This window comes from Phallusia mammillata, chromosome 5 (assembly GCF_965637545.1).
Source record: "Phallusia mammillata chromosome 5, kaPhaMamm4.hap1.1, whole genome shotgun sequence".
Lineage (NCBI taxonomy): Eukaryota > Metazoa > Chordata > Ascidiacea > Phlebobranchia > Ascidiidae > Phallusia > Phallusia mammillata.
Window position 1 is genome coordinate 25,394,427 of NC_137256.1, and position 8,669 is coordinate 25,403,095.

The following is an 8,669-nucleotide window of genomic DNA, read 5'->3' on the forward strand; positions in this document are numbered from 1 at the left end:
AAAATAAGTAACAATTATTTAATACACAAAAAAGGTGAATTAATAATTTTGTTTCACATCATTTTTCGCTACAAATACCGTAAAAACAATAACACAGTAACAAATACAGCACAACCTGTTTTTTGAAATACAGTTTACTGAACCAGTCGCAGCCGATACGGATTAATTCGTCTTCAATTTTATTGTTGGCAAATAATGGTAAGAGATTTTTCACGGGTAATCCCCAAATTCTGCCCCGCAAATGAAATAAACTTGCACAGATAATTGTCTTTCTGTGATATCATAATAGGGCAAGTAAATAATGCTTTGTAATTTAAAAATTAGGCCCAAAATGGTGTACATTAAAAAGTAGTAGGCGGTTTATTTTCGTAAAAAAATATTTTCTAATTTGAATTCGAACGCAACCGTCGACGATGCGCGCTTAAACCAAAAACGTTTTCGCAACGTTTTTTCACCATGAGGTTTTTGTTTTGCGTTGGATGCTCGATGTTACGCGTGGTAAGTTTTGTTCAATTTGTTTTTTTGTTTCACTTAAGTTTTTTTTAGGTAAAGTAAACAAAAGTAATAAACTGTTTGTAAAGAATCAAAACATTCAATACCTAATGTAAAAATGGTATTAAAAATCTTAAATGCATCTATTTATAAATATTATAAACTATTTATAAATATTATATAATATTATTTATTATAAACATATATGTGTTTGTTTGTTTGCAGATTTTTGTATATCTGCGATGTGTCCATCAATCAACCAACATCTCTCAACTTCAACTATTTAATTGTATGTAAACATATGAGTCTGTCGTGGGTCAACTGGGTTTGCGGAACTGATAGGCCTAACTTAGGTTAACTGGCGCTAGGGTGAGTGACCTATTCTTTGCCGAGGTTGACTCGTGAAGGAAGTCTTCCTCGGTGGTCAAAGAATGGTCCAAGTCTGTAGGAGTGCTACTATGTCAGAAAGTTGGCGCTAGGGTTACAGCTAGAGTAGCGCTCGTTAACTAAGATTAGGTTAGGTAACATAGGTGGGGTACGCTTGGGATTGACGCGCCACTTAAGGAATTTAGCTTAGATCGTTTTCTATCTAGGTGTGGCGCGTTGCTAAATGGCTTTAGCTAAACTAAGGTGCGCATAGAAACACGACTTGGCATGGCCTCCACCGCATGCGCTGGCCGCGGTGCAGGCGGGACCGAGTACCGGATACAGTTACTCTCAATGAAGGCTTTGGCTCGAAAGCCTGAGAGGGCCGACATAGCATTTCGCCAGAAAAGTCCCGTGAGCCACCCTGATAGGGCGCAAACTGTTGTTAAATTTTCCCATCCCTGCCTTTGCGTAATTCATTTGGGTCCTTGAAAGGGGGGTCTCGCAGGGCAGAGAACAGTGATCTCATGTTGTTATACGCTGTAATCATCACTGGACTCTTAAACAAAAACTTCTGATATAGCATTAAGGTGATTAACTGTAAAGATAGGGTTATTGTGGATTTGTTTTTGGGTTTTGACCAGCTTTTGTTGTTCTTGCTTCTATTACTGTTACACTTTTCTTTCCGTTGGAAGTAAATTTGTACTAGATATCAAGCAAGGATATAACTCACTTGTTCGTTTAAGTAAACTTATCTAGTAGCCAAAGCGCTTAAAAATGTCCCCTGTTCCACTTGTGCTGGTTAAGCCTGTTTTTTGTGTTTGGAATTAGATTTACTTATTAGTTCAGTTCCGTAACCTACTTGGCCAGGCCACCTAGTCATAACGGGGCAATGACTGCTTGGGTGGTTGTAAAACACACCAGACTCACTTTTTACCTTTATAGGCTATTTGCGACATTTGTATGCAGGACAGTTCGTTAAGGCAAGCTTGTATTGTGTTTTTTACGTCGGCCGTACAGGGACGGTGGTGGTTCAAACGTTTTTTCTGACTTTCCTACTGATGATGCCTGAACTTCTTAATTGAGGCTGGTTATGAACCAAGAGCAACTACCATCAATATTATTGTGACTTAAATTTTGCTTGCATTTTCCCTCTTTCATCAACAAAAATGTGTGTTGAGTTTACTTTAACTATCCTTTATTTCTTTTTAAGTAGACCAGTTCTTGGGGGGTGTTGTGCCTTTTTACATCAGCCGACAGATTCTTTAAATATCATTACAGTATTGTGTTTGTTTATGTGTCGCTCTAACCACCTGAACCACCATCGTCAAGTGCTCAGAAAGTAGTAGTAAAGTTAGAATTGAGACTTCAGTCTGTATGCTTTCAACTATTGTTTACTTCATTCCAGGTGTGTACTACTTGTATTAAATACTTTGCTATCAAATGTCAAAACATTTTTGTTTTATTTTTCAGGACCTGCTTTTGATTGATCTATTGTGTTATATAAATTTGGTTCAATTCAATATTTGTTATTGAGCATTTCTACATTTCCAAGGTAAAGTGTAAGTGTCAACGTGCATTAATGACTTTTTCATATTTGGGGTATTAATATATTTCATTAGTTTTTTGCAGGTTTTACCAAATTTTTGTGTTTTTTAGGAATGTATCAGTTACCTTTTAGTTAAGAATAACTTTTTCACAAGTTCGACGTTATCTTATTAAACATTTTTGCAGGTTTTAATCATTGTCTTATTAAATATATTTCCAGGTTTCAATCATTATTTTAAATAAACATTTTTCAGGTTTTAATCATTGTCTTATTAAACATTTTCGCAGGTTTTAATCATTGTCTTATTAAATATATTTCCAGGTTTCAATCATTATTTTAAATAAACATTATTGCAGGTTTTAATCATTGTCTTATTAACATTTTCGCAGGTTTTAATCATTGTCTTATTAAATATATTTCCAGGTTTCAATCATTATTTTAAATAAACATTAATGCAGGTTTTAGCATGATCTTATTAACATCTTTTCAGGTTTTAATCATTATTTAACATTTTTGTAGTTTTTAATCATTATCATTTTAGTCATTACATTTTAGTGATAATATACCTGTTTGCCAGATTTAGTCATTTTTTATTGTTTACAGGGTTAGGGTGTTAGTTAATGATGGTTAACGTTTTATTTTAATCTTCCAGATTAACAGTTAACATGTTTTTTGTTGTTTACAGGTTTAGGGTGTTTGTTTATGATGTTTAACAGTATATTTTACATTTGCTGATTTACAAATTAATGTTTTTGTTGTATACAAGTTTAGGGTGTTTGTTTATGAAGGTTAACAGTTTATTTTAACTTTCCTTATTTACAGATTACATGTTTTTTGTTGTTTGCAGGTTTAGGGTGTTTGTTGATGAAGGTTAACAATTTGTTTTCACTTTCCTGAATTACAAATTACATGTTTTTGTTGTATACAAGTTTAGGGTGTTTGTTTATGAAGGTTAACAGTTTATTTTAACTTCCCTGATTTACAGTTTACATGTTTTTTGTTGTTTGCAGGTTTAGGGTGTTTGTTGATGAAGGTTAACAATTTGTTTTCACTTTCCTGAATTACAAATTACATGTTTTTGTTGTATACAAGTTTAGGGTGTTTGTTTATGATGGTTAACAGTTTATTTTAACTTCCCTGATTTACAGTTTACATGTTTTTGTTGTTCACAGGTTTAGGTTGTTAGTTTATGATCGTTAACAGTTTATTTTAACTTCCCTGATTTACAGTTTACATGTTTTTGTTGTTCACAGGTTTAGGTTGTTAGTTTATGATCGTTAACAGTTTATTTTAACTTCCCTGATTTACAGTTTACATGTTTTTGTTGTTCACAGGTTTAGGGTGTTTGTTTATGAAGGTTAACAGTTTATTTTACTTTTGCTGATTTACAGATTAAACATTTTTTTGTTGTTTACAGGTTTAGGAACTCAGGATGTTTTTATTATAAGATAAGTCTTTTTAATCTTTCCAGGTTTACAGTTTGTTTATTTTGTTAACAGATGTAGGAAGTTGCCTGTGTTAGGTGCTTTAAAGTTTATTTGTGTAATCAGATCTACGGTTTTCAGACTTGTATATTAACTGTTTGTTCACAAGTTTGCAGCTGTTTGCTGGCTTGGTTCTTTGTATGTTTCAGGCATAGGGCTTTTGCTGTTCTGGTTCATTTGGAATACAATTTAATAGATTGCAACTGATGCTAATTGACCAATATTGTTGTAAGTACTTGCATAAACATTATCAAAGTAAACTAGTTTTACTTCTGTAGCTCCATTTTCAGAACGTCCATCAATTCAATCTGACTTTCTGTACATTGGGAGATCGGTCAATGAGAAACTGCATCAGGTACTATGCTTATTTAGCAATATTCACATACTTAAATGTTGTCATAGAATTTAGCGTGAGTGTATATATGTAGTCACAACCTGCATTAGACCTAACACCCCTTAATGCACACATGTATATTAAAGTTAGTATTGTTTTTTTAGGCACAGTTAATATGCAATGAAAAAAATATGTATTCGTTTCACACACTTTGCTTACAATCATTTATTAGTTGTGATTCCCCGTTTAGAAACAAAATGTTTTCTAAGATATATATTTTGCCACATATCTACCAATTTCAATAGATTTTGTTATTGCTGACATGAATGATAATGAGGTATTTGTAATTCAATTTTACCTTAGTATTTCATACCACATGACCTCCGAACGAGATGGATCTTTATGCAAGAAAAATGACAAGGAAGTACTATAGTGGTTCCCTCAAAGAAGCAACACCAGGAAATCAACAAGGTACAAAATTTAATTTGGTATTTTTGCATGTTACTGAAGTTCAACAAATACATTCAAATTCAGTTTATTGCATAACTTTATTGTGCGTTTAAGCAAGCACTTTAATCTTTCTTGTTAAATGATTGGTTTAATGAACCATATGTTACCACATGGTTAGTGCAATAAAATAAATTTGTTTTCAACATAAACGTATCTTTTCTAAAGGACTGCTTTTTAATCTGTGAGTTTCTAAAAAGGTTCAAATCTACTGCTCTTAAGGATTATATTTTGGTGAATTGTCTGTTAATTTGAATAGCTTTTGTTGTTATTTGTTGTCCAATTTAAACCCGATACCTCTGAATTTCAGACAACATGACCTTAAACAGCAAAAGATTTTGATGCAAAAACTCGATAAGCTGTTCTGCGAAATCAACCTACTGTTAACTAAGAAACTTGACAAGTGAATTCAGCAGCCTAACCTGTCTGTATTGATGTACAGTGGGGCAACCTTCACTGCTCATGTGGGATAGAAAATTGAAATAACATTGATATTGACTTTGCTGATACATGCACGAGTGCAAACGTACTGATTAGGACACTCTTATCGTAATGTTTGTTTAGCTTTTTTAAGCAGTAAACTATTGTGCATGTCAATTGTTGAACAACATAAAACATTGTCAAAACATATTTCTTTCTATTGTAAATTCGTATTATTATTTTTTAATTATTTTGATGTAATAGACACAAACAGGTTATCAGTTTTATGCATTTATCTGTCCGCGTAACAAATTACGACAACTTTCATTTTTAAATGCGATACCACAACTGGGCATACAGCATAGATGCACTGATCAGACCTTATAGATCGAACAGTGCACTGTCTGCAGTTTGTGTTTTTAATTACTTAGCCACAGGCCTGGCTGCTGCGCTTTTAATCATTGTGATCTAATTGTGTTTTTACATTGTCATGTTTTTCTTAGCCACCTTTCCCTATGCTTTAGTATACAGTATAGCTGCTGCACTTTTAACCATTGTGATTTCATTGTTTTTTTATATTCTGGGCCTATATTGCAAATGCTGTTAATATACCAAACTGTGTTCAATGGTCAGTTTCATGTTACTCTATACACTATTAATGGTGTTAGATCTGTTCATTAAAGCCCTGTTATAAATTGTAGTGGTGTGCATTTAATTCCTTTAATTATCGCTCATAATACTTATGCTGTAACTTCTGCTGACATGTTTGTCAATTTATTCGTTGAATTTAAGGACAAAGGAATGTTTACCAATCAATTTAAATTGTTTATTTTATGTGTGCACATCAGTATTTTAGTTGCACTGTAACTTAATAGTTGTGTTTGTGAACGTTTTTATCTATTTTTTGTTGCTTTGTAATCTTTATGGGTTTGTGCAAATACTTTAATGTTTTTCATGCCATAATTATGGGTCCCCTTCCCTGAAGGGGACACATATTGTTTTTGTCTATATTTTTTTTTTCTTTTTTTCTTTTTTCTTTTTTTCTTTCTAACGCAGATTTGTTCCCACGTTTTGGTCAAGAAAGAATGGTTCAAACTTTTTCAAATTTACACACATTAAAGATATTGGTCTAAAGATGGTCCATGTAAATTTTGACCCTGTTTGATCCCCCGGTTCACCCACAGCCCCCCAAAAGGTGAAATTTTTAGCGCGGCTATTGTTCCCACGTTTTGGTCTAGAAAGAATGGTTCAAACTTTTTCAAATTTACACACATTGCAGATATTGGTCTAAAGATGGTCCATGTGAATTTTGACCCCGTATGACCCAGAGGTTCACCCATAGGCCCCCGAAACATAAATGTGTCTAACGCCCGTTTGGTCAAGAAAGACACTGTAGGCAGAAGTACCAAGAGAGTAACTCACTGGTTTACGATAGCGGGAGGGCTCAGCTTGACGTCGGACAGACGTTTTACGACTTGTCGTTTCAGTGATTAGAAATCAGCTGTTTTGCACAGCAATGCTATGTCGTTTTATTAAGTGGTCACTCACATTTTCAGTTTTGGCGAAAGTTTTACACCTATGACGTGATTTAAACCTAATAACCGTGCTTCGGTTTTGTATATGTCAAGAAAAACTTTGTTAATAAAAGTTAAGATGAAAAAATTAACTTGAGTTTTGCCAAATAAATGTTTTTTAAAATGCTCGTTGTCAGGTTGGCTGCCGCATGATCATGGGTTACTTAAGGTCAACTAGTCGGTATTACAAACACAGCTCAGAACTTTCTTCATAACGTAGCGTTTTTTTTTGACAATCAATTAAGGACTCAATACTCAAGGCATGTATAAATTAGGCTTAACAGTATTGTTGAACACGAATGACGGTGTGCTATTGAAAACGGTGTCAAAAGGTCAAACAGTCGTTTGGCGTGTGCACCCTGAGAGGTTACTACTGGTCAATGGTACTCGTTTTGCGAAACAAAGTTAAATGAAAAACAATTTGTTATGTATACACTTGTAGCAAATTGCTTTTTAATTTACAGTGTCTGTAACACAACTGTTACAGCTTTCTAAAAAAATTGTGTTCAAAACCCGACCTTGGAGGACTATATCTGGGTCAAAGCAAGAGATTAGATTTAAGTCTTTGTTACGTTTTTTTAATTTTGTAATTACATGACAATAATAGTGCAAAAAGAATACGAACAATTTTTTTTTATTGTTGGGTTAATGCTTTCTAAAAATTTGTCCTTAAGAATGTAAAAATCACCGCAACATTTGTTTACTGTAAATCCGCACAAACGCGCGTGTGGGGACCCATCAGTTTTTGTTTACAAAAACAATCGTATGTGTAGATCAAATGATGTGTATAGTTAATTGGTAAATATCGTATAGAATATATAAAATGGAAGTATATCAGAAAGCCACTCTTCTAGTTTTTTTTTGGCAAACAATTTTATTAATTTATTTTTGCCTCTGCGAATCCCTCATTACATAAACGTCCATAATATTGTACCATTATGTTGTAGGGTTTATATTACATACCATACCACGGCTTACCATATCTGCATGAGCAAAATTCCGGACCGTTTCAATAAATGTCGTGTGTTGTGTTTTTCCTCCTTTTACGGTTTTTCGGTTTTATCTTTCGTGCGTTTCTTATCATTCATTGCGTGTTCAGTCAGTTTCGTCTGTTGGGCTTTCAGTTGAAGATTGATTGATTGTGTGTGCGAAGAAATATTAGATTTTTGTATTCCTAATGCCTTTTCTAGTACTATCCATTTCTGCAATAAAAAGCGGACAAACGACTTGATAAAATACTACCCCCAGTGGTAAAAAGTGGTCCATTTGTTCAAATGGGCCCAGCTCAGTTGTTTTTTCGCAAGTTTGACGAACAACGAAATTACGTTCCTGTCCCGAAGAAAAGTTTGACAAGTGTTTGAAAAACATACACCCGACTACTATCACTCCGCAGATGTACCAAAATCTGCAAACAAACACATAATTAGATATATTTCAGATTTATAATACCATTATTACATTAGGTATAGCGGGATTCACACTAGACGCGTTTTTGCTATAAGCGGACATCGACATACCATTCACACAGGACGACGCGCTTGTCGTGACGGCACGATTTTCTCAGTTGAAGCGTCAGAGTTAAATCAGACTGAACTTTTCCTCTTGACGCTTCACACTGGAAGTATCTAGTAACAGCAGAAACCTTGTTTATTAGCAATTTGCAAGTTGTCAACCACAATGGAGTTAAAGGAAATGCTCATGCAAATTGTACACGACTCTCCATGTGTGTACGATGATCAACATACATCCATTCTTAAGTACTTGTAAAAGCTTTGAGGTTATTACTGTATGTTTTTTTTACTAATTTGAACTAACCCATTTCTTCCCAGGCCTAAAAGATTGGGCAAACACTCTGCATAAAGTTTTAAAACTTTAACACATTAATTTAGGTACTTTGAACTCCCAGGGTAAAAATGTTGCAAACAAGTATCATGATAATATCC

General features: G+C 33.9%; 1 long non-coding RNA gene across 1 annotated transcript; it reads left to right on the forward strand.

Moving 5' to 3' along the window:
* The first annotated feature begins 3,663 nt into the window (after window positions 1–3,663).
* Window positions 3,664–7,802, forward strand: LOC145230418 (uncharacterized). The gene is made up of 4 exons (XR_013860646.1): window positions 3,664–4,119; window positions 4,182–4,246; window positions 4,589–4,696; window positions 5,043–7,802. It is a non-coding gene; the product is annotated as an uncharacterized LOC145230418 (long non-coding RNA).
* The last annotated feature ends 867 nt before the right edge of the window (window positions 7,803–8,669 follow it).